Source organism: Panthera onca, chromosome C2, assembly GCF_046562875.1.
Source record: "Panthera onca isolate mPanOnc1 chromosome C2, mPanOnc1 haplotype 2, whole genome shotgun sequence".
NCBI classification, from domain to species: Eukaryota; Metazoa; Chordata; class Mammalia; order Carnivora; family Felidae; genus Panthera; species Panthera onca.
In genome coordinates, this window is record NC_138347.1 from 155,092,208 (window position 1) to 155,117,495 (window position 25,288).

At 40.7% G+C, this 25,288-nt stretch overlaps 1 long non-coding RNA gene across 1 annotated transcript in view; it reads right to left on the reverse strand.

The window, feature by feature from the left end:
• Nucleotides 1-855: 855 nt before the first annotated feature.
• The window catches only part of LOC132682877 (uncharacterized), a 258,235-nt gene continuing 233,802 nt past the window's right edge, over nt 856-25,288 (reverse strand). The window contains exons 2-3 of the long non-coding RNA XR_009611914.3: nt 5,039-5,504; nt 856-1,272 (exon numbers count right to left, since the gene is read on the reverse strand). This is a non-coding gene — a long non-coding RNA (uncharacterized LOC132682877). The remainder of the gene's footprint in view (nt 1,273-5,038; nt 5,505-25,288) is intronic.

Below are 25,288 nucleotides of genomic sequence, written 5' to 3' on the forward strand. Positions count from 1 at the left end.
ATTCAAGAAACAATTGCCAAGACCAGTGTCATGAAGTTTTCTACCTATGTTTTCTTCAAGGAGTTTTATACTTTCAAGTTCCATGTTTAAGTCTTTAATTCATTTTGACTGTGTGTGTGTGTGTGTGTGTGTGTGTGTGTGTGTGTGTTATGAAATCCAATTTCATTCTTTTGCATTTGGATATCCATTTTTCTCCACACCATTTGTTAAAGAGACTATCCTTTCCCCATTGTGTATTCAGTTAAACTCACATACATATCCTGTCCCCCATTGTGTATTCTGGGTACTTCTGTTAAAGATCATGTGAACATACTTACACAGATTTATTTCTGAGCTAGATCCTTTCTCATCCAACTGTTTGTCTTTATACCAGAAACCACTACACATGTATACTAGAATTGAACAACTAACTAAATGCATGGTGGATAATGGTAGCCAGCTTTTTAATCATTGGAGTGACAATTCATATGTAAGCAAGGACAGGAACTAAGAATGAGTCATATGTTAATGGCTTAGAGTTAGAGACATAAGTAAGAACTTTTGTTTAATATAGAGATAATTATACATATAAATAATTGTAAATATTTGTATATACACAGGTTAGTATAAACACATGCATTTCTCTTCTCTGCTTGCTAAGAAAGCCTAAAAGGAATGAGCTGAGAAGCCAACCGAAGAGCTTCCGATGGCCCAAACTTGAACAATCTGAGCAAGAAAATAAATAAAGTAGTACTGGATCACAATACAAAGTAAAAAAAAATCAATATTCATATTAATATAAATCAATGGCTTAATAGAGAAATTAATAAAAGAGACACATCTCACTTGCAGAAGAATTCAAAATAATTTATTTGGATACTCTGGCAGGCAACCATAGGTCTCCACTTCTTATGTGTGAGCCCTGCAGATAGCTTTTCTTCCAAAGTCTAGAGTATGGAAAGGGGAGCAGGAGTAACCTCATGGTGGAGATACCAAACATGATAGCCAATTAATCAAAGTCAAAACCAACAGCAATAAATCACGTAGAGGGTAGGTTTTCTTGCGACAATGTGATAAAAATGGCACTTTCCCTCTGTGGTCTTCTTCTCAGCAGGTCAGAGTGCTAGTCTATGCCTGAGAAAAACATGAGGCAGATTCCAGTAGAGGGGAATCCTACAAAACCTTTGACCAGAATTCCTTGGAAAGGTCAAGGTTATCAAAAATGAGTCTGAAAAAGTGTCACGGGGAAGAGGTATTTAAAGAGATACCAAGATGTAGATGCAATATCGTATCCTAGAAAAGACACAGGAAAAGAAAAAAGACGTAAGGCAAACAATATGAACATCGTATTAAAGTATGGATTTTAGTTAATAATAATGTAATAGTAATGGTTCATTTATTGGGGTAAATGTACCAAAATAGTATGATAATAATAATAATAATAATAATAATGGAAAAACTGGAAATGGGGTATATTGGAGCTCCCTGTACTGTATTCTTAATTTTTCTATAAATCGAAAACTGCTCTACAACATAAAGTCTTCTAAAAAAAACTCCTTGTCAGAGAATTCTAGTATTCATGTCACTTTTCTTTCGGTGTTCGGTAACTGTCTTGCCTCAACCAAATTAGTTTCACTGTCCTTCGTATGGCAGGTAACTGTTTTTTGAATTTGAACCTGGAATTTGGGGTATGAACTGAACTTCATTTAAATCTTTTGTGCAAGTGGGACTCCTTTGATACTGCTCCGTTAGGGAAGGAGTAATGCTATCTTATTACTGCCAGCTGTGGGTGAAAGTCTAGGTTTCCCAGTCTCTGTTAGTATGCAGGGAGCAAGCCTTCTTATTACTGCTGAGTAGGACTGGGAGTTCTGGGTTCCCACGTGGGAGCAGGGGGTTGGTTTCATCACGTTGTGAGAGGCCTCGTTCCTGCAGAGTGGCTGAAAGACTCCCAACTCTCCACTAGGAGCTCTCTGACACTGACCCATTGGGAAGAAGGAAGACGCAACTCAATATTCATTACCACCCGCTGGGGATGGAAGTCTCCACTGTCATGGACACATGAGGAACAGAGAAATGGAAAGGGTGGAATTGCAAAGGGGCTCATTATGACCCAGCAGGGATGACAGTCCCAGCTCCCCATTTTTTCCTACTCTCTCACCCCCCTGACAAGAAGGGGGTGGAAATTAGGCCTTGTTATAGCCTAATGATGGTGGATTTCCAGGCTCCCTACAAGGAATTTTCAGGATGCCTTTTTTTTTTTTTTTGAGACACTTTCAAACTAGAACACTGAAGACAACATTTTTGTATCAGAAATCTGGTGAACATAACCATGTATTTGGTTTGGATTTGAAGTCTCTTAAGTTTTGTGGATAGGAAAAATAAAGCAACCCTTCCTTGTAAAAGGAAATGAAAGAAGACTACAAGTGATTAAGAGTAGCTACAACATGGGGAGGGTTTGGCTTTCCACTGTTTGGTTGGACACTTTGGGCAAAGGACACATAAATCTTCTGGGCCTTTCTGAGGATGTAAGAAGAGAATCTGAGTGAGCTGGCACATGGACAGTGGGCACCTGGGAAGAATATGTGAGTTTCCCAGGAGTCAAATGATAGCTGAGCTTGAGCTTGAGCTATCTGGTCCCATTTAGATCTCCAAACTCAGGAGCAGGGAGAGGTAAAACGGGGAGACTTCACGTTGTGATAAGCTAATCATACCTCACATGAAATGTGTGAGAAAAGCAAGACTCACAGGTCTGCCGTTTAGAAGACAACGAGGGTCAGTCAGTGTTGGCAAAAGCAACGGGAGTGGTCTATACCGAGAGCATTAAGATCTTGTCTGGTTAATAAAGGAGAAATTTCACTTGCGCCTCCCCTCTTCTCCTCAGCTCTCTGGATGAGCTGGACTAGAAGAGGTGTGTGGGTCTCAGTGCCAGAAATCTTATTCTGTCTCTCAATCTTACTCTCTCCCAGCTCAAGGCTGCACTGGCCACCAGTGATGCTGGGAGGAGAAAGGGAGATTAGGCAGAGGATGGTGAGGAAATGAATTGTAAATTGAGTTTGACTTTGAAGCTTTAAAATGGACCAAATTTTAATAACCGCCAGTGAATGCATTTGGTCTTTAAAGCTTTAACATGGTCCAAATTCTAATATCTGTGAGGGAATGGAAAGCTGTGAAATTCTCATATCATTAATGGATAGCAAAGTGAAATTCGACAAAGCCATGATGGAAAAAATAAAGCCATTTCACCTTTAAACCCACCACACTGAGCCTTCTTGACAAACTGGCTACTGAATAAATGATATTTAAGACATGGACTATTCTTCTTATTCATCACTGGGTTTGTGACTGCCTGGCTGTGTTGGCTGTGATAAAAGGGATGCATGAATATACCTAATGCCATTTATTAATATCGAAAAAGGTATTTTTCATGTTCAGCGAGGGCCATTGAACATAATGCTTCCACTTTCTATCCATCTTCCTGTTTACAAAGCAGACTAGAATACAATTCAGAGCTTTTACTGCTGTTCTCCTTGACATTTCACTTACCTGTTTTTCTCCCCCATTAGCCTGCCTTTGAGAGAGTGTGGGCACTGGGTAGTACATCAACTTAATAGCTGGGACATCTGGTGCAGCCTGACAGACAGATTGCCTGCCTACTTAGACCCTCTGCATGAGTATAAAAAATCATAAGAACTTGGCCTTTCCAAAGTTGAGCTGACCTGATAAAAATCTTCCCACAGAAGGCAATGTCACCTCCTTCCCAGGAATAAAAAAAAAAAAAAAAAAAAAAAAAAAAAAGAATGCAATCTTAGAGAGGAAACACGAAAAATTAGAATTGCCATGACTTGATTGCCATTTGATTTTGGAAAAAAATAAAACGCTTTTCATGTGAAGTTTTATGTTTTGAAATAATTTCAAACTTAAAAATGTTGCAAAAAGAAAGACAGTAAAAAGAACACCTGTTTTCGTTTTCCTTCCATTTGCTTGTCGTTAATATTTCACCGCTTCTGCTATATGTGTATATCTACATTATTTTTTCTGAACCATTGGAAAGTAAGCTGTATACACATCTCCCCTATATCCCTAATATCCAGTGAGTATTTCCTAAGAATGGGAATAGTCTCCTCCATACCGCCAGTAGAGTTGACACATTTATAAATTTATACTGATACAATAATTCTGTCTCATCTGAGATCCACATACAAATTTTGTCAGTCGGGCTTAATCATGTCGTTTATGTCATTTTCAAGAGAACACAGTCATTTGAAATTTAAGCTTAGTGAGGAGTATACCATCCGAACAAACATATATGAGAAATTGTGGGGAAATGTCTTCTTAACGTTCCAGTGCACCAAAAGAAATTGACAGTGACAAAGATGCCGTGTTACCAGTCACTTATGCCTTGTCATGAAACTATATAGTCCCGTAAGAAGACAAAAAGATAGCAGAGAAGCATAAATAGGACCTTAGGAAACTTCTTGGTCCAATCTGTCTTCTAGAAGATTGCTGTGTTAATAGGGCAACTGTGCAAGTTTCTGTTTTGTAGCTGTCCAGTCAAAAGGTCCAATTGGAATTTAAATCACAGCTCATTCTCAACAAGAAGCTGTATTTCTGGTCTGGTCTGTGAATCCAAGAGTCCAGAGGCTCAACTTAGGTTGGTCTTTTGATCAGTTCATCTACTAATGTCCCTCTCAGCATTTTCAAAAGAACATGTACCTTAGGGGCATACTTGTGCCATATGCTAGATTGTGCTATCCATGGGCACAGGGTGTGAGCCACATCTCAAGTGTGCAGAGGTGAAATGCAAAAAAAAAACCCCAAAACACAGCTAGATATTCTTGTATGTGTCCATTGCTCTTTGCAATGTGACTTACAGCTCCTCTCGAGAACCAGAGACTTTTTCGTTCCTTCTCTCTAGCTGGCCACGTGACTTACTTTGGGCTATGAGATGTTAGTAAATGTGACTCAAAGCCCTGGAAAGCACTATTTCCAAATAAGGTTACATTCTGAGGCTCCAGGTGCACATAAATTGTGAGGGAGCATTACTCAACACAGTACACACCTTGGGATGAAGCTTGGGATGGCCTGCTGGAAGCCTGGAGACCATGGGAGACCCCTAGAGGCCAAGAAGACTTCCAGCCACCAGACCTGCAAAGGAGGCCATCTCGATGAATTACCCAACCACCTGCGGGCCCACCAGATGACCGCAGACGTACGAGAAGAAACATCCAGCCGACTCATGTAAGTGAACTAAAGACAATGGTTGTTGCTTGAAGCCACTGTTTTGCGATGTTTGCTCATAGCAGAAGCTAATGCTGCTTTCCATTGCTATTATCTTGGGAGCAAGGTCGGTACCAAATCAACCTAAACCGAAAGATGGAACACAATTCCAGTCTGTTTCCCTCTGCAAGTGCGTGGACGTCCTCCTTGTAGAGCTCAGAGAGAAATGAACGTAGTAAAGGCCGGTGCTGAAGATACGGAAGTATTGTCATTTAACTCTTCGGGAGAATCACGCATAAGAGCGAAATCTACATAGAGGAAATACAACACCTGAGATCATTAGCTATCTTTGAACACGAACCTAGACTGACATATGAAATATCTAATCCTTTGAATTTAGTTCCACAACAGCTGGCTACGTGATGTCCCTGGACAAAGAACTGTTACGTATGTGGTCTCTGCCCCCCAAACTCCTCAAAATCAGAATCATTATGGCCCTAGATGTCTGCCTAAAGGTTACAACTTATATCTACTCGGGTTCTAACTCTACCTCCGGACTCCTGAATACTGAGAAGGAGAACGCATGAGACTATGGATACATGACACGTTGCAATGGGTCATTCCTTTTACGGGATAAGATTAGTGGAGTTTTCCTAAAATAGTCCCCAGAAGAGACTCTTTCAATTCTTTTAATTTTTTCAAGAGGATATGACTGCACTAGATTAAAAAAAAAAAAAACATGATCACTTTTATTTTGAACAATTTATTTTTATTCTCTTTAAAGTGTTTAGGGGAATGTTTAAAAGGTGATAAACATGCAGGGGACCAAAGAGAAGCTCAACAATAAACGTCACTGCTCGAACTGTAATTTATGGCCAGTAGTAGGAACGAGGCAGTATTCCCTACATGTCTCTTTTTCCGTTTTCTACTCCCTGGAGTGTTTCCTGAGCACTATCATTATCCATCTAGCAGCATTTCAGCTTGCATCTTCAAAATAGAAACAGATTTTTAAAGACATGCCACCTTTCCAAAAATAAGTTCTAGATTTAATGAAGTATGCCTTTGACATAGTGTATTATCTTTAAGAAATTGGAGAAGGTCCTGGAAAAGAATGAGAAATGAAGAAATACATATATTTTTTATTCTTCTGGGTAATTATAGCCCAGAAGGCACAGAAAAAGGAATAATGAAAGAGAGAGAAAGAACAAAAAAGAAAAAAAAAGAAACCTACACGGTGGAGTAAAACCATTAGGAGGGTACCCATCTGTCTGCATGGCTTAGAAGCATCCCTGACAGGTGGCAGAAACATGGAATGATGACCTCTGGAGGGCCCCTTCCAGAACTGTGAATAAATGAAACTGAGTAAAAGCAAAGTTAATCGAGTAATGAATTCCTCCTCTGATTGTACCTCCTTAGTTTCTCTCCCTAGATAGTTGAAATAATTATATTAAAAGGGAGAGCAAGGAGGTTTTAGAACAATTATCTCTGTATTTTGATTGGCTGTTCTTTAATACAAGAAGGAAAAAGACCCTTGTTCTTGAAAGAATGTGATCATGAGAGATGTTATTAGAGTAATTAATTCATTGCTGTGATTGTTTCTCGTTCGTTAGCACAAATGTGGGAAGAAAGAAGTTCAAAAACCGACTTCATTGATTTTTTTTTCTTTTCTGAAATGCACTTTACGAAGAAACCGTTGAAAGCTAACTGCAAGAGGGAAACGTCCATGAACTTCTTCAGCTTCACTTACGTTATAAAATGGAAAGGAAAAGACCATTCTTACAGTATATTCCACATCTCCAGGTGAATGTTCGTATTTGACATTTTACAAAGCGCTTAAATTAAGACGAATACGATGTTCACTTCCAATTGGCTTCTAATCTTTCCATGCATAATGCGGGAAACACAGGATCTCACTTTGGGAATATAGGCCTGGCTAAAAGCAAAAGTGATTTAAGCTGTCATTAAATTCAGCACAGAAAATGAGACCCTCATCCTAGGTCCAGGGATTCTATGGAGTCCTCAACCAAGGGAAGCTCTCCAAAACGCATGACACTTTATAAATGCAGTGCTAGCAATGGAAAGAGATGGGGGTTTGAGCCTAATAACATAGTAATAGAATGACGATCTTAGGGGAAGCTGAACTCACTTGGGGAAAAAAGAGTTCTTCTTCTTCCGGCAAAGGTGGGATAAGAGCTCCTCTAAGGCTCTCCTTCTGCGTAAAGGTGGGAGTTATGGCGCCGTTGCTAGATTCATTCGAAACCACTCAGAGGACAGTTTGTCTCTTATGGATGTTGAAGTCTCTGAATCATGCTGAGGCTAAAGATACATGATTCCAGCCCAGCAGATGTAATTATAATTCTGAACGACCCAGTTGCCACTGTTCAGATGCTTGCTGCCTATTATAAATGACTCACTTTTCAAAATTGGAGTTGGTATATCTAAGCAAGAGCTGTACAATTTGTTTTTAAAGTTATGGAGTCTTTTGAACGGTAGCATACATTGGAGGCTGTGTTCGGATAGCAACTTGTCTAGACCCAAGGGGTGCACAGAGACCCAGGACCAAGCATGCAGAATCCAGAGCAGAAGTACCCTGCTACCCAGGAAAAAATCAGCTTCTTGGCTTCAGCTTTCTCATCTCAGATGCGGGGATTGGAATTGCCTGGCCCATGGTCTTGTGAGAATTGGATAAGGTAGAAAATTGGAAAACGTTTTGTAACCAGGCTAAGAGGTGATGCAGTTGGTGAAGATCCTTTTTCTACCTTTCTGGGCAGATTCCTTGGCCAGCCATCTTGTAACAATAGGCCAGGCCTTGGGCCATTTCCTAAACATGAGCTGAAAAACACCAAGTAGGGAAAACAAAACAAAACCCAAAAGACCTTGACCTTGAACAAAATTCAGGGGTCGGTTGATAGGATAAGATGTTAACCTTAAGAAGAGGTGACTTCAAGGAGAAAATAAGTAATGGAAGTCATAACAACTAAATTACCACGTATCTTTTGTTTGCCTCTCCAGGCTTCCCCTCGCCATACTCCACCCTGCTTTTTGTCTTGGAGGTTGACTTGTGACCTCAGCAGCAGCATTGGGATTCTTTGCCTTCTGGTCCCCAGGTCTGTTTAGCCAATGGGAAACTCCGATGGATGAGAGGAAGAGAAGAGAGGAGGTACATACACGCTCCGCTAGCTTCCTCCTGGAGACACAGGGGTGTCCGATGACCAAAAGCCACTCCTCCTCCCAAGGTAGACCCCTCTGCATAGCTCTCTGGTTCTAGATTCCAATAACCCCTCCCTTCACGCAGGCCTAGCATGGTAAGAATAACAAGTTTTCCCAACATCAGGGCAAGCTCCTTTTTTGTTTTACCTTTTACAATTCGTTTACAAGCCAACCTTTCTCAAATGACTCTAATTTGAGGATAGCTTTTGTTTTCTCTTTGGATTCTGATTGAGAAAGGAAAGGGATATACAGAAAAGCCCCATTCTCTGCTGTTGGATAAATCACTCAGGGCTTCCCACAGATAATCACCGAGCACACTTTTTTATATACTTCTGACATGCTGCCGTCTTTGTCTCATGTAAGAAAGACCTACGGTTTCCATGGCTCATCCTGTAATGAAAAATAAACGGGTTCCTCTCATTAGCGCTTGAATGTGTTCTATGAAAATAAAAATGGCTGGACGTTATTTAGGCTTTCAGATATTCTTTTTCCATCACCTTCAGCACACCGCGGCCCCTTTGTAAAACTGTTCTCTCCTTTCCTGTGAGGCTTCCAAAAACCTCTGCAGTAAAGTCATCTGTTATTATAGAAAGCTTGATGCATAGGGAAAAGAACGACAACAGCACAGGAAATCTGTATCCTGACTATGGCTGAACAATAGAACAGACGGTGTTTTTCTGAACTCTGAACAATGGGCATATAAAGGATAATTTCAGCTGCAGAGCTAAGCAGTTTGGATTGACAACAACATAAATCAGCTTTGACAATGTATCCCCCTCAGCCAAGCTCACTCATTCATCCAAATTAGAAAACAGGAGCTTAGAAGGCTGGTACCAGCTATTGAAGGAGAGAAAACATGTTTGGGGAAATTACTTGTAGGTAACATGCTAGACAGGCTGTAAAATGATGTAGGACTTAGCTGAGCATTAGCACAGTCTCCTGTATTCTTTGGGTCTATGACTCAATTGCTTCTCTCTGTTTTTTTTTTTGTTTGTTTGTTTGTTTTTCCCCCAAAATTGTAGCATGCATCACTATTTTATTTTATTTTATTGTATTTTATTTTGTTTTAGTAAGCTTTATACCCAATGTGGCCATGAATTCATGGCACCAAGGTCAAGTGTCACATGCTCTATCCACTGGGTCAGTCAGGTGCCCCCCCCCTGTTTTCTTAATATTTATACGTTCTGGGATGAAGCCAAGAAAGAAACCAAAGAAACAAAAGGTTTGGGTTGTTAGGGATGATAGTGGAGTTGAGAAGGTTGATATATTTGACAGTAGGGAAAGAAGGAGGGCACAGATAAACAATTTGGCACAGAGTCTGGGGACGGGTATCTGATAGCAAGTGTTGCAGCAGAAACAGCAGTCACGGGTCTATCTCACCTACCTAGTGTTCTTCCCAGTAGAACAGGAAGAATGTAAAGCCAACTTTCCCTCCCATAAGTGGGAATGGAAGAGGAAATACATCCAACTTTCTACATTCTTAGTATCTTATAAATAGTCATCACTCTGCCACGGTAGAATTGCATAAATAATCTATAAAGAATGGAATCTTGTGGCAAGGTTTCTCAGGTCTCATCCATGGAATATGTGGGCACTTAAGTAATCCTCATTGTGTTCATGAGCAACTTCTTTCAACCCTTTGCCTTGATGTTCCTCGGATCCTGCCTAGAAATCACTGCCATTTTCTTACTAATTGCCCCAATTTTAATTATATTCTTTCTACCAGTTCCGGAATTGTGTTTCTAAACCCCAAGCCAGGCTGTGCTACTCCTTTAGCCTCTGACTGCCCAAGTTGTAAGTCTAGTTGTTTGTTGTAGGATTCAAGGTGCTTCGCGATCTGATTCCATCTCATATTTTATTTTTATTTATTTAAAAAAATTTTTTTAACGTTTATTTATTTTTGAGACAGACAGAGATAGAGCATGAATGGGGGAGGGTCAGAGAGAGAGGGAGACACAGAATCTGAAACAGGCTCCAGGCTCTGAGCGGTCAGCACAGAGCCCGATGAGGGGCTCGAACCCACGAACTGTGAGATCATGACCTGAGCTGAAGTCGGACGCTTAGCCGACTGAGCCACCCAGGTGCCCCATCATATTTTAGATGTCACAATACCTAGCTGCCAATAACATGACCTTAGATAAATCCCTCTCCTTCCTGGAATCAGCTTACTGATCTGTCAAAAAGAAGAAGGGAGGGAGGGAGGGAGGTTGGAAGGAAGGAAGGAAGGAAGGAAAGAAGGAAGGAAAAAGGAAGGAAGGAAAGAAGGAAAGATGGAAGAAAGGAAAGAAGGAAGGAAGGAAGGAAGGAAGGAAGGAAGGAGGAAAGATGGAAGAAAGGAAGGAAGAAGGAAGGAAAGATGGAAGGAAGGAAGGAAGGAAGGAAGGAAGGAAGGAAGGAAAAAGGAGGAGGGAGGGAGGGAAGGGAGAAGGGGAGGTTAATAACGAGTTATCTCTAAGTCTTCTTCCAGCCAATAGTATGGATCTGACACTGTCCCTCTCTGTTTTAACCTTTTCATTTATAACTCCATGTGTTTCTATCATTCTTCTCTCAACTTGGGATGCACCACCCACCTTCTGCACCCATTAAGCCCTTCACATATTTTGAAGCTTAGCTCAAAGGCCATTTTTCCATTAATGTCTTAATTCCCTAGATAAACAACATTTTCCTGCATCCGCATTAATAACTCTTTGGTAGCGTTTTTTTCTATTATGTATACCATAGCTAATGATTTCCCGGCCAGCCTTCTCTGGCAGTCCATGTATGCATTATTTTGTTTAGAATATTTCCTTATGAATACTTGAAGAATGGATGAAATGCTGTTGCCACTGGAAAACAGGGTGAGCACTTGATAATGACATTTTTGGGAGTGCCACTTACAGTACAGGGGTGAAGTGCCACTTACAGTACAGTACAGGGGTGAAGCAATACAGTGCTCTTTCTTGCTGCCAGATGAACCAATTGAAAACCGTGAGTTACATTAAAATTCAGAACCCCAGAATATTTCTTCAGGTGAGGAATTTGGAGCTAATCCGCCATAGCGTCTCGATTCAACTGAAGTGGAAATGGTGACCAAGAGAAATCAGATCACCTTCCTGTGGTGGCAGGATGGGACCTGGTATTCGGTTTTGACCCCTTCGAAGGCTATAGTCTTCATTCCCTTATATCCCAACATCAGCTTCCATGTTGCCAGGAAACCTCTTCCTTAGCCCATCTTGGGAAGGATGGAGGGGTCTCAACCCTTGGGCTGCCTTCTACCTGCAGGCTCCTCATAATCATTCCTTCCTGCAAGATGCCCCAAACATCACCTACCAGGCACTTCCTGGAGTTACTCGCACGGTTCCTTTGAGACACCACTGCTAACTCATGCCAAGTGTGAGCAGGTAGCAGGGGACAAGACTCTCGGGGAACCAGGACTCCTTTCACTGTTTCAGGAGTTCTGTCCCTCACACCACGTGGTGAAGCTCTGCAAGTGCTTGCTTAATCATAAGACAGAGTAAAGGATACTAAGAGGATTAAAAACAAAACAAAACAAAACAACAACAACAAAACATTACCTACTCTGCTTCTCCTCATGATGCAAGAGGGGAAAAAATGCTCCAAAATCCAAGACTGTCCCAAATGGTTTCCTTTATAGATACATTTCAGTCCTTAATCTGGATATCCTGCCATACTTTTTAGTGTGCACCTACTGTGTGGGAATAGTCCCATTGTTTTTAGGGGAACACCACCCCTCACCTAGACAGGATGGTCCCTAGCTCTCCCTTGCAACTCGATCCACGGGTGGAGCTCTATTCATCACCGTATTTGCCAAAGTCTGAATTATTCCACTTGGACAGTATCACCATTACACCGTCATCAGCCTGTGGGAGGGCCGATATCTTTCTGGAGAAGCTGGTTTTGAAATGCCTACAGGCGTCTGTCAAAGACTGCTAGGTGTCCACGATCTCACGGTTTGTGGGTTCGAGCCCCGCGTCGGGCTCTGTGCGGACAGCTCAGAGCCTGGATCCTGCTTCGGATTCTGTGTCTCCCTCTCCCTCTCTCTCTCTCTCTCTCTCTCTGCCCCTCCTAGCTTGTGCTCTGTGTGTCTCTCTCTCTCAAAAATAAATAAGCATTAAAAAGAGAAAAACCTGTAGGTGTCCGCTAATAACCACTTTCCATTGCCCTCTTGCTAACAGAATTCCAAGATTATTTGGTAAGGCAATATGCTTGTCTTAAAAAAAAAAGCAACAAATAACAACATGTATAGGCACTGTCATGTGACATAAGCAGAAGTTGACTGGCTGGGGCACACAAGAAGGCTGTTTTTGCACTTATAAATAGGGGTAGGTTCAGGTCCCATGCCTGCGTTCCCCCATCACCACTTCCTCCAGCCTAGAAAGCAGACACAGTGCCAGGAGGTCCCATGGCCATCTTGTGGCAAAATGGCAGAGCAGAAGGATAAAGGGAGTATTGTTGACCACTGCACGGATCCTAGACCTCCTACCTTTGGATGCTTTGTAATCTGAGAAAAGAATCAAAGAAATCTGTACATCATTGAATCACATGTGTCGGCTTCTTTTACGTGAGCCTGAATCCTAAAGGTACAACATTTAATGAGAGCTTAATCCCTCATATTGTATAAAATGCTCTTCTATTGTCTTTTTTTTTTTTAATTTTCTTTAACATTTATTTATTTTTGAGACAGAGAGAGACAGAGCATGAACGGGGGAGGGTCAGAGAGAGAGGGAGACACAGAATCCAAAACAGGCTCCAGGCTCTGAGCGGTCAGCACAGAGTCCGACGCGGGGCCTGAACTCACGGACTGCAAGATCATGACCTGAGCTGAAGTCGGACGCTTAACCGACTGAGCCACCCAGGCGCCCCCTATTAAGTGTCTTTTAAGAGCATATTAAGGGGGCGCCTGGGTGGCTGGGTCAGTTAAACGTCCGACTCTTGATTTTGGCTTAGGTCATGATCTCACAGTCGGGGTTCATGAGATTGAGCCCCATGTAGGGCTCTGCGCTAATGGTGTGGAGATGGGGATTCTCTCTCTCCCTCTCCCTCTGCCCTCCACCCCTGCTCGTTCTCTCTCTCATAAAATACACAAGTTTATTTTCAATACAAATTTGAGGTAATCCTATGCAGATTGTTTTTTTTTTTTTCCCCTCACCCAGCAAGTCAGACAGTACTGGCTAAGAAGAACGAGAAGGGATCCTTGGTTTCTTGCAGAAAAGAGACTTCCTAGATAAATACTTATAGTTCAGGGTCACATAATGTGGTTTGATAATACATTTAGAAATGGAGGGGAGTAATGAGTGACCATAGGAATAGAAAAGTATAATAGCAGATACTGATTTCTCAGCACCAGTAGGACAGGGACAGTAGAGCATGGGTCACCAGAAGAGTAGACTTTGGACAATAAAGGAAATCTATACTGGTTATGTAGACTCTTTTCTTACTCAGAACCAATTAAATGCTTTCATTAGTTGAAAATTCATAACAGATCTCATAGCATGTTTTAATTATGTGCAATTATGCTTGAGTAAACTGTCTAGTAAATTTTACATAGTTTTCATTGCAAAGTGTTATCTAGTAATATTTACCTCATCTTTGTGTTATTTTACTAAATCTCCCAGACATTACATCCCTCCAGATAATGAGGTAATGATGCACGGGTTGAGAAAACCTATTTAAAAATTTACATCAATATTCAGGCATCCACTGAGAAAAAGTTATGAAAGCAAAGTCTTTTCCTTTAATCAGCTTATTATAGACTGGGTAAGGCATATGTTATTTTTATGTAATAGCATATAAAGTATACAGCAGAGATAGAAATGTGTTCTTGTGTCATTTACAATCTCTAGGTAAATATAAAATAAAGCTCAGCCTTCTTCCAATTTCTAGCACAAAATATTCTCGTGAATCCAAACCATTCTTCCTAATCATTTCCTCCCCACAGCCTCTTTTAAACATTTGACCAGTCCTGATTCTCAAAGCTTGTGCCGATGCCTCCCTCCAGAGTAGGTGCTGGGACACAGGATGCCACTTGTCACCTGTAAGCTCCAAATAGTTGGGCTAGGAACAAGTATTTGAAATAAGACAGTGTCACATTCTCTCTCGAGTCAGTCTCAGTTGACAGAGTGAGCAGACACAGGGGTATCTGCTACCAGTCTGTGCCCACGGCTCCTGGAAAGGAGTTTGCAGGTTTTTCTTTCTTTTTTTTAAATTTTTAAACGTTGATTTATTTTTTTTTTTATTTTTTTTTATTTTTTTAATTTTTTTTAATTTTTATTTTTTTTAATATTTTATTTATTTTTGAGAGCGAGAGAGAGACAAAGTGTGAGTGGGGGAGGAACAGAGAAAGAGGAAGACAAAGAATCCGAAGCAGGTTCCAGGCTCTGAGCTGTCAGCACAGAGCCCGACGTGGGGCTTGAACTCAAGAACCATGAGATCATGACCTGAGCCAAAGTCTGACACTTAATTGATGAGCCACCCAGGTGCCCCAAACGTTGATTTATTTTTGAGAGAGGAGGAGAGACAGAGCATGAGCTGGGGAGGGGCAGAGAGAGGGGGAAACACAAAGCAAGCTCCAGGCTCTGAGCTGTCGGTGCAGAGCCCGACGCGGGGCTCGAACTCACAAACCGTGAGATCATGACCTGAGCCAGAGTCAGAGGCTCAACCGACTGAGCCACCCAGGGGCCCCCGAGTTTGCAGGTTTTACCCCTGCGATGACCTTGCCTGGATTCCAGCCTTTGCTTCACTTGCCGAGTGTGTTTGCCAGAGAAAAAAGGATACCTTTTCCTACTTACCTCTGTATGACCTCATGGTGTCCGGGCTGGGATAGACACGTGTGGCAGTGAGGCAAAGGGAAGCAGAGAAAGTCACAGAAGGCTACGCACGAGGCAGGCATGGAGACCACACCAGAGAGAAAAGACCAAGAAATGAAGAGACGGGGAAAGCAAGATGCGAATCTGAAGGCAAGAGAGCCCCAGGATGGAGGTCACAGTGTAGGTAGCTGATAGCTCTCTACTTCCTTATTCCAGTTCCAGGCAAAGGCCTATTGCTCTGAAGGCCCTTGGATTCTGTGCGTGGTAGTTTGTAAAGACAGCTACACATCCCCTCCTCCCACCCTGCTTTTGGGACGTACTCTGGCCTATAGAATGCGAAGGAAAAGCTTCATGTACTTCTGCACCCCTTTTCTGAGCCACCACCCGAATAAGCCTGGGTTACTTATGCAGGACAGGAGGCATATGGTGAGATTACCCCCGACACCCCAACCAGTAGCCATGAAGCCCACAAGCAGAGTCACCTCACTGACAGGCCGCTGACCACAGATGAGCGACAGCAGAGCAAAGGCCAGAAGAACCACACAGCTGAGCCCAGGGTAAGTTTGTGACCAACAGAAGCATGACCTAAATCAGAGGTGGGCAGTTTTTCCAGAAAGGGCCAGATAACAACTACTTTAGGTTTGGTGAGCCACAGGGCTAGTCTATCTCACATTCTTCTTTGTATTTTTTTACCATCCCTACCTCTTGAGGTATATACTAAGACTGGCTGCTGGTCTGATATAGGCCATAACTCGTGACCCCTGGTCTCTATAAATATTTCTTGTTCTAAGGCTGCTGTAGACTGAACGCGTCCTCCCAAGACTCACGTGTTGAAACCTCATTTCCCGTGTGATGGTATTTGGAGATGGGGCTTTGGGATGTGATTAGGTTAGGAGGCTGGAGCCCTCTTGAATGGGATTAGTGCCCTTATAAAAGAGACCCCAGAGAGCGTGGGGCCCCTTCCTCCATATGAGGACTCAGGAAGAAAACCGCCAATTACGAAGCAGGAAGTAGGCTCTCCCCTGACACTGAATCTGCCCGCACCTTGATTTTTGGACTCCTCAGCCTCCAGAACTGTGAGAATTACGTGTTTCTTATTTAGGCTACCCAGAATAAAATGTGGGTTTTTTGGTCTGTTTGTTTGTTACGGCAGCCTAAACAGAGCAGGACAAAGTCACTGTGGTTTGGAATTGTCTGCTTTTCAGTAGAAGCCAGTGGAAACACTGTGAGATACTTCTATCTCTTGAAATAAATAGGTTTTCCCCCAAAACGGCGTTCTTGCAATCCAAAGTACTTTGACTTGGATGGCAACTTTCAACCAGCACAGTCCATGAAGGAAGAAATCAGTATCACACTGAAATAACCTGAACTGGCAGGGTTGGGATCCCTCAAGAATTTGTGGCCTTTGCTTAGAATGAGTTCACTTACCCCATAGAAAAAGGCCCTTTCTTTGAGCCTTGCAAATCTGACACACTCAGAAAGCAAACCGTTCTTTGTGTTATTTCTTGGCACTTAATGTAGCTTACTTTTGTTCTAAATGTGATTCTTTACAACATATGCTCTGATGGAAGAAATTAGCAAAGGATTATTGCTTTCCCTAAATCAATTAGGCTGAAAAGAATGAGTTGTTTTTTCTTTTGCTGCCATCCCAGCTTTATTTCTAAGACAATATGTGCAGAGAGTGGATTCTATTAATGGAACGATTACTGCAAAATTTGCCATCTTACGTTCTACTCACACCTTGTTTCAATCTTATTAGAATTGAACTCTGAATCCATATTCTGATGTAAATAAAATCAGGGAAACTTACTAAACACAAGAAAGCCTTGTGTAGTGAGGTAAAGGGGCATGTGTTGGAAGGAGACAGTCTTTTTTTCTCTTCTCTTTTCTTTTATTTTTCTTTCTTACCTTTCCTTACCTTTTCTTTCCTTTCCTTACCTTTCCTCACCTTTCCTTACCTTTCCTTTCCTTTCCTTTTTCCTTTCCTTTCCTTTCCTTTCCTTTCCTCTCCTCTCCTCTCCTCTCCTCTCCTCTCCTCTCCTCTCCTCTCTTTATTTCCTTTGTTTGTTTCTTTCCTAACACAAGAGACAGCTTTAAAAGAAAAGCAACTAGATAATCTAAATTTCATTGCAAGACGTGTTTCTTTCAGGAAGTATCCTAGCTCTATACAAATGTGGCTTTAAAAAGAAGTCAATGTAGCACCACAACCCCTCACCGTCTAAAACCGTATTCGGTTTATTAACAAAGAGCATGATCAAGAAACAGGAGGAAATATTTTGTTTTTCAGTGGGGCCTAGTGAATATCATGGATGGCTTTGCGAAGCACGCATGGTTTTCTGTAAGCCAACTATACTTTAGAAGTTAATGGACGTCATTTCCCTGCAACATATTTGAAAACCTGAAACAATGATTTTCCATCACGGAGGTAGAAACAAAGAGCTAAGAGTCTACAGGTCGTTGAACAAGTCTTGGCTACTTGAGCAATATACTGTTGTCAAGATTAAGTTCAATCGTGAGTCATAAAAAATAACAGGTATTAACAGATTCTATTTATTTTAAGTGAAATTAAAGGTCATTTTCAAAACCTTAACATTTTTCCCAGGGCAGTCCCTGTGAGCATATTAGTTAGAACTTGTCTATGGAAGTAATTCTCTCCAGAGAGATAGGTGTAGATACAGATACAGATAAGGATATATTTAGTATGCATATATCAAATGGAAAAAAAAAAACCTTAGTACAGTGACCTGAGCAAGAGGACAAGCAAGACAAGAGTGAGGAGGCCAATCGAAAGAAAGGTGTGGTTCCCAGACACCAGAAGCATTGATGTGTCTGGGTCAGGGTCCAGAAGGCATCAGCTGGTGCTGTGGGATCGAAGATGCCTTTTTCAGGTTTATTTATTTATTTGGAGAGGGGGTGGAGGGGCAGAGAGAGACAGAAAGAGAGAATCCCAAGCAGGCTCTGTGCCGTCAGCCCAGAGCCCTATATGGGGCTCCATCTTGCCAGCGTGAGATCATGACCCGAGCTGATATCAAGTGTCAGACGCTTAGCTGACTGAGACACCCCGGTGCCCCCCAGGATGCCTTTTTAAAGACCCCCCCCCAGAAAAATACTGCATTGTTTTATATTTTATTTCCATGTTCTGATCTCTTTTGTGAGCTTCGCGCTGGAAAAGACTGGCCTGGAGTTGGCAGGTGAGGAAATTAGGAATACACGGTCCCAGCAGAGAAGAGCAGAGAAGAGCAGGGCATCGAGTTAGGTGTGCCCATGAAAAATGACAGATATACGAACCATCATGGAATTATAAAGACAGGAGGGCCCCCTTTCAACACTTTTTAAACTAATAGTTGCATACAGTGTCATCTCCTACTTGGAAGTTCATTTGTATAATCCTGCCTCCCAAGCCACACTCTCTGGGTTAGACCGCGGATGTCCACTAGTGGACCTCCTTAGATCTAAGTCCAAATGAGTACTGGGAACCATGCCATTATTTCTGTGGGTGAGGACTGTGAGAGACCAAATACACAAATTGATGACGGTCAGACTATATATAAAAATAGCCTTTGCTCGTTTCCATTTGGGTGGCCTTTATTTATTCCCACAAGTGAGAAAAGGAAATCACAACATCCATATGAAGAAGGTAGGCATTGTTTAGGTTTGCTTCTACAAAGACCTCGGAGATGCTAATATTAATTATTCAGATGCTTCCAGATCACCTCACAGACAATCTCTAGGGCAGGGTTTCTCTGTTTGACATTATTGACACTTTGGACTGGGTAATTCTTCATTGTAGGGGCGGGGAGCTTTCCTGCATAATGTAGACTGTTTCACCACATCCCGGCTTCAATTTACCATGTGATAGTAGCAGATAACCCCCCAAGGGGCAACAATCAAAAATATCTACAGACATTGCTAAATATCCCCCAGGAGGAATGAAATCACACTGTAGTTGAGAACCACTCTGCCTTACAAGAATTCTGAACTTCCTTCCTCCTGAAGGTGGTTTAATTCTCTAAGAGTGCTATATGCTCTAAGATAATATGATTATAGGTCTCAAATTTTCTAATATAGTATCAATTTTGTATAATTTAGTTCTTTATAATAAGGGTAATTTGGAATTTGCATAAAGACATGTTACAGTTTTCATATGATTTGAGAATACTTTGCATACATTGAATTCACAATTTAGGACAAAAAGACAATTTTTTTTGACTTACGTGTCTTATGTGTATTCAGCAATCATGGTTTCTACACTCTGTGCAAATATAATGTGTGCAGGCAGCATCACTGGATAAATTCACAGCTCTTTCCAGGTCTTTAGCCAGACCAAGATTCCAACTGTCTATTGCAAACTGGCTTTCCATATGGGACTTCACTGAATTATCGCACAGACTAATCCCCCAGAGATTTCTGTAGCTTCTTCTTTTGCAAGGTTCTTTGCACAGCTATTTAGAAACTTGGAATATGCTCGGAATATGCTAGGTGAATACTGAGAAGAAAGCTGTCAGTCCTCGTAAGGTAGTCAAGGAGGATGTCAAGGAGGAGGGAGATTTTGGAGATTTTAAGCTAAGATTTAGAGTTGAAATAAGCACGCGGTAGACAGATGAGTATTACAACTAGATAATGAATTACGTCACGGCGGTCAAAAGTATGCAGAAACAAAGAAATAGGAGAAAACATTCACGCTCGAGAGGCAAGAAGCAATTAATGCTATGGGGCAGTGATGGTGAGAAGTGTGATAAACCCTGTCCCGGATTTAATTTTGACCTTGAATAAGCCACTAATGTCTCTGAGCTTCAGCTTAGTCATCTGTAAAATGAGAGGAAAATTAACTTACCAGCTTGGCCTTTAAAGATTGGCTGCTACTAGAAAGAGTACTAAGCAAATGGTAGCCATACTTCTGAGTGTTATTATTGCATTTTGGATTAAGACATTTGAGGGTTTTCTTGTGAGGAGGAGAAATTCGAAGAAAGGCCAGAGAAAAAAATGCCACTGAGTAGTTCATCATTGACATAAACAAGGTCAGGGAGCTAGATCAAATTTAATGAAGTCCTGTCTAATTCTATCTTGCTCTGATTTAAAGACTGTACAGAACGTAAACTAGAATAGACAATTCACAGACGCATGGGGGAGTTTCATGATGCACTCGATCCGCTCTGTTCCACGTCCAGAACATTCCCCTTTCTTCCGTCTCAGTCTGCTGGACCCATAAGGCACATGATTCTGAGAGAGCTGGATTTCAACGACCAATGTGTCATCAATATGTGAGTTCTTCTCTCACCTTAGTGCCCTCCTTTTGTTAAACGTAGGTAAGAGTATCAAACTCCGAGTTTGCCATGATGACTACCTAATAGGATGTTTGTAAATCCAATGGTGCTGTAATCATGTTGACTCTCAATATATGTCAGCATCCCCCTCTAATTGACATTGGTCACATATAAGGAACGAATGGCCTGTGTGCAATGCCCTGCCATCACTCCCCGCCCCCCCAACAAAAAACTCCTTTTAATTAAATGGTTGGCTATCTTTCCTTTTTGCATTTCTGCTATAATAATCCTAATCCTTCCTGAGCCCAAGGATATTTCCGACTACATTCAGGGATACTCATATGCAAGAAAGTGCCAAGAAGAAAGTCCTATCAGTTTATTTTGAAAATACAACTCTTAATGCTCTAATAGGCTACACATATTTTAGATGTGGAATTTCATATTTTGAGTGAGGTATTCGTTTCCCAAAAGCAATATGGGTTAGATACTATGGTCTCCATCTTATAGGTGAGGACACAAGCTTATCATAGCTCAGGAACACAAAGATGAATGCAAGAATGGCCCTGATTTCAGATGGTAAACAGGGCTAGCACACTGTTCCTTATGGGTGTAAGGCGGGTATATTATAAAGTGTGTGTGTGTGTGTGCATGTGCGTGTGTGTGCGTGTGTGCGTGTGTGCCTGTGTGTGTGTGTGTGTGTGTGTGTGTGTTGGGGAGAGACAGGAAGGATACTGCATGAAACCACAAATACGGTACAGAGGCCACTAATTGGCAATGACATAAGCACAGGAACCACTGAGTCTTAATTAAAAAATAATAATTCTATAGGTGATCGGAAGTCTATTCCTCAAGCTCTCCTGCAGATTAGGTAGTGAGTTTTTCACACGGCTTCAAAGTAAATAACACATCTTGCAATTCGCTCTCTGTACTATGCAGCTTGATGCAATTCTGATATCAGGACACTTATGACACTACTTGACTCCATTTCAAACTCTAGATCATTCCAGGCAAGGGAGTATGATCGCTGCTGTTCAATGCTGCCACCAAGCACCGTGTGAGGCAAATCTAGAACTTACTAAAGACACCTCCAAATTAGTATTGTGTTAAATGCACCTGGAAAATGTGCTCATTAAAAGAACCTGCAAGATGAACCAAAACCATTAGTGCCTCTGGACTACCCGGGACAAAAAAAAAATCAATTAAAACTGATAGGCATCTTCACCTAACAGATGTCTCTTGCATTTTTCATACAGTATCTGTGCTAATTAGGAAACAAACAGTGTAGGACTATTGGCTTTGGAGACAGATCTATGCACTGTATAAGCAAGATTTTTAACATGTGTCAGCAATAAACACATATTGGATTTCAATTAAAAGAAGAGACTTTGAAGCTAAAAATGTTAACAAAAAATATGCAATCATGCTGATGAAGCACATACTTGCAGTGAGGGCTTAACTTTCTTAATATAGCTTCAAGTGATGGATGGTTTGCCCCTTCTTGCACACTTCCATCCCGGATAAACTCTACCTAACAAGATGCTTGACCTGAACTTGATGGTATAATTGCCTATTTTTGGAAAGAGATAAATGACTATGGGCTGATTATTAATTTTACCTAGCGTAGCTTGAAATAGCCAAGAGACATTTTGTTTCCTGACTTAGGGTGTATTTAGCTACAAATGCTTCTTCTGGCTGCCCACTATGGTCAATGTGTCTTTGCGCACTTTCGAACTACTGCTCTCCTGAGCCAGCTTCGTGATACAGCCAGGCAAACCTCTCCCTGTGAATAATTCACATTCCCTTTCTACTTCACCAAAGTCTAGGAATAACCAGTTTCTGAAATCAACGATCCACGCGTTCACTCAGCAAAGACTCACTGAGTACAGGGCAAGAACAAAAAGGATACCTCCCTCTTCCCGTGTCTGGGGTAAGCCTCCTGAACCTTCTTACTCTGGTATGTTCTTTATTCCCAGCCCTTCACTTGGAATCTGATTCCTGTGCTCCCATTGCCCAATTGGATTCCGTCCCTACTCTGCTCCTGTTTTCTAGCTCCTCCTGGTCCACTCCATGCTGCTTCCATTACACTCCATACCCCAAGTCATAGGGCTGACCATGATCGATCAATAACCATATCAACCTGTGTTGCAGCCCAGAGTTTTCTTCCTACTTCCAGCAAGTAGAAGGGCGCTCTGGGTCCGCGAACAGGTTGAGGTGGTTATATTGTGAACGTGAGATGAAACTGACATACACAAATACAAAATACACAAATCCTAACGTCTTTTTCATAGAATAGCTTCCACGTGACGCCGTCCAAATCAAGATGTAGTTCATTCCCAATATCCACCTAAGTACAACTCGAGGGTAATTACTGTTCTAAGTTTTATCATTGTCAAGTATTTTTCACTTTTTGAACATTATAAGAATGGAATCATATGGAATGTACTATTTTGATGTTTGATTTATCTCACTCAATATTATGTCTACGACATGTATCCGGGCTGTTGAGTATATCAGGAGCAGATTCTTCTTTGTCACTCTACAATATTCTATCAATATGTCACAATTGACTTATTCTATTGTCAGCGGGTATGTAGAATGTTTTATGGACTTTAGTTATTATAATTAAAGCATCCAGAACATTCTTGTACATGTTTTTTTTTTCATTTACATAAGCATGCAATTTCTTTTGGTTATATGCCCAGTAGTAGAATTTGGGGGTCCAAGGGACTTCATATATTTAGCTTCAGTAGAAACTGCCAAACGTTCCTTCCAAAGTGTTTTTGTTTTTATTTTAATTAATTAATTAATTTAGTTAGTTAGTATACAGTTAGTTAATATAGTTAGTTATTATAGCCAGTTAGTTAATATACAGTGTCTTATTAGTTATATATGTATATATATATACAACTGTACATATATATACATACATACATATATATACAACTGTGTGTATATATACAACTGTGTGTATATATACACAACTGTATAGCCAGTTGTATATATATATATATAAACCATATATATATATATATATATATATACACATATATATACAACTGTATATATATATATACAACTGTATAGCCAGTTAGTTAATATACAGTGTCATATTAGTTTCAGGTGTACAATATTGTAATTCCCAATTCTATACATTACACAGTGCTCATCATGAAAAATACCCTCTTTAATCCCCTTCTTCTTTTTCACCCATTCCCTACACCCTCCCCTCTGGTAACCACCAATTTGTCCTATATAGTTAAGAGTCTGTTTCATGGTTTGCCTATTTCTTAAATTCCACATATGAGTGAAATTATACAGTATTTGCCTTTCCCTGGCCAACTTATTTCACTTAACATTCCATCCGTGTCATTGCAAAGGCCAAGAAGTCAGTGTTTTTTTATGGCTGAATAATATTCCAGTGTGTGTGTGTGTGTGTGTGTGTGTTGCACATTTTATTTATCCATTCATCAATCAATGGTTCCTTAGGCTGCTTCCGTATCCTGGCTAATGTAAATAATTCTGCTATAAGCATATAAACATAGGAGCCAAAGTGTTGTTTTTTTTTCTTTTTTCTTCTCTTTTTTTTTTTTTACCAATTTATATTCCTGCCAGCCATGTATGGGCATTCCTTTAGAGTTATATGTTCACCAACACAAGGTAATAGTAGGCTTTTTAATTCATCCATTCTGATGATTTTAGAGTGGATAATTCTTTATAGACCCAGATATGAGAGTTGATGTTGTATCTAATGACTTCCCAGGGTAGAGAATGAAATCTGACATACCTTACAGACATGTTAAGGCACCTATGTGCATCCAGCTTCTAGATTTGTGGGGTATAGTGGGCAGTGTTGAACAGACTCAATGTTGAGTGCACAAAAGATAAAAACAAAGATGCCCAAAGCTTCCCATTTGGGTTTCTTTGGTGGTATTTCACTGTAGGTGAGCAAAATTGATGTGTAATGATAATCTCCACCTATTCAGTAGCATTTGGAATGTTTTGAAAATAGATCATGTGTGCTTCACAAGCAATATTAGGCAATACTTTGGATGCCAGGTACAAGATCCATGTGAGGGCTCATCATTTATAGATGACTTTAGTAATACTTATCTACATGTTATACTTAATTATACCCTGGTGTTTCCAGACCTGACTTTAGGAAATTGTTCTCTGGCCTCATGCTTCTCTCTAGAAATAAACAGAAAGGACTTATGATAACATTTCATATGAATTATTACAAATCTTGCTATTAGCTCAGCTAGAACAGAGTAGGAAGGGATACAGGGGTTAAAGTTCAAAACTAAATTTGGTCGCTCGTACTTTCACAGAGGAAAACAATAAAACAAGCAAGCAAGAAGAAAAGACAGAAACAGGCAAGAAAGAAATAATGTCTGTAAATATATATTATATATATATATATATATATATATATATATATATACACACACACATATATTACTTACATATATGAAGTGAATCATATTAGGCCATTCTTATTTGATTACCATCAGGAAAAAAATTGATATGTGTGCGTATTTTTACTCATACAAAATTGCACTGAGATATTTATACCTATTAGTAGTATGTTTTCACCAGACAGCATATTTTTGTTAATGCTAGGTAATATTTTTAATGAGTCATCAGCCTGTCCTGGCACAAATTATTTGTGGTCCTACCGACATGACTAATGCTAAGAGTCATATTTTGGAGTTAATTTCACCTTTACCCAACTTAACAAGACACGGAAGAAAGTGAAAGCATGATGCATATTTATCAACAGGAGCCCTCTCTGGCTGTAATTATTAGAATACC